Here is a 1,884-nt window from a genome sequence, read left to right as displayed (position 1 = left end):
CCCCCCCCCACCCCTCCCCCCCCCCACCCCCCCCCCCCCCCCCGACCCCTCCCCCCCGACCCCTCCCCCCCCCCCGCCTCGGAAAAGCAGCCAGCATAATTAAGGACCCCACGCACCCCGGACATTCTCTCTTCCACCTTCTTCCATCGGGTAAAAGATACAAAAGTCTGAGGTCACGAACCAACCGACTCAAGAACAGCTTCTTCCCTGCTGCTGTCCGACTTTTGAATGGACCTACCTCGCATTAAGTTGATCTTTCTCTACACCCTAGCTATGACTGTAACACTACATTCTGCACTCTCTCCTTTCCTTCTCTATGAATGGTATGCTTTGGCTGTATAGCGCGCAAGAAACAATGCTTTTCAATGTATGCTAATACATGTGGCAATAATAAATCAAATCAAAACACTTCTCAAACATTTTTTCAGTGCGACCCCATTTTAATTCCCCAGACTGTGTGCGGCCAGAGTGAAAGTCTGGGGGTCTGCCACTTGCTGAGTGGGTGGGGTGTGGATTACCTTCTGTTTTATTTTATTTATTAGTCACAAGTAAGGCTTACATTAACACTGCAATGAAGTTACTGTGAAATTCCCCTAGTCGCCACACTCCGGTGCCTGTTCGGGTCAATGCACCCTAACCAGCACGTCTTTCAGACTGTGGGAGGAAACCCACGAAGACACGGGGAGAACGTGCAAACTCCACACAGACAGTGACCCAAGCCAGGAATCGAACTGGGGTCGCTGGCGCTGTGAGGCAGCAGTGCTAACCACTGTGCCATCGTGCCGCCCACCTTCCGCAGCTGAGCGGGAGCGGGGGGAGTGAGGTTGAGCGTGGTGAGTTGTGGTGGGAATTAACCCTCCTCAATCTGTCCAATAGGAAAAGAGCACAAGTATTTAAAGGGGCCTCACACTGTTCACACTCAGTTCGAACTCCCTGGCAGCCATTGCTGCCACAACGCTCATCACCCCAATATCTCATCTCGTGACCCACAGTTTGGGAAGCCTTGACTTCTCAGCCTTGGAAGAAACCTTGTGTTGAGCCCTATAACAATGTTCCCTTGTTCCAGTGTTCCTCTTGTTGGTTCAAAACCAATCCTCTTTCAGATGCTGAAACCTGCATCCTAGCCAGCTGGGCTTGGGCTTCTGGCTGCTCGTGGGAGGGAAGCAGGTTCGAAGATCTCTCCTTTTCCCTTTTGGAACACTATAACTGGCTCCGCACTAACGAGCAGCCTGTTCTGTAAATTAGAAACTGAGCTGGAAGAGCTCTTTGTGCCTGTGTTTCATTTAGCTTGTGGCTTTCCTAAACTTATAATTTTCGTTTCACTTCTGTTTCCTGTTTCCATCTCTGGTTCTCCCTCTCCCTTTAGAATTTCACTTGGCAGCTATCACACCACAGATTTCACCTGTTACTTTCCGATGGCACTGCTGTACGCCAGGACACAGTGGAGCCTGTCCAAAGGGTTCAACAGCAAGGAGAGGAACAAGAGGAGGCCGTTCAGCCCCTTGATGCTGTTCAGCCATTCAGTGAGATCGTAGATAATCTGTCACCCAACTCTAAATCCCCACCTATGCCCCATCCATAATCCCTTAACTTTTAGTTAACACAAATCTATCAACTTCCCGGTTCGATTCCCGGCTTGGGTCACTGTCTGTGTGGAGTTTGCACGTTCTCCCCATGTCTGCGTGGGTTTCCTCCGGGCACTCCGGTTTCCTCCCACAGTTCAAGGATGTGCAGGTTAGGTGCATTGGCCACGCTAAATTACCCCTTAATGTACTGGGATGCGTAGGTTGGATGGATTAGCGGGTAAATATGTGGGGTTGCGGGGATAAGGCCTAGGTAGGATTGTTGTTGGTGCAGACTCGATGGGCCGAATGGCCTCCTTCT

The sequence above is a fragment of the Mustelus asterias genome, chromosome 16, assembly GCF_964213995.1.
Source record: "Mustelus asterias chromosome 16, sMusAst1.hap1.1, whole genome shotgun sequence".
Lineage (NCBI taxonomy): Eukaryota > Metazoa > Chordata > Chondrichthyes > Carcharhiniformes > Triakidae > Mustelus > Mustelus asterias.
This window is presented reverse-complemented; position numbering follows the sequence as displayed.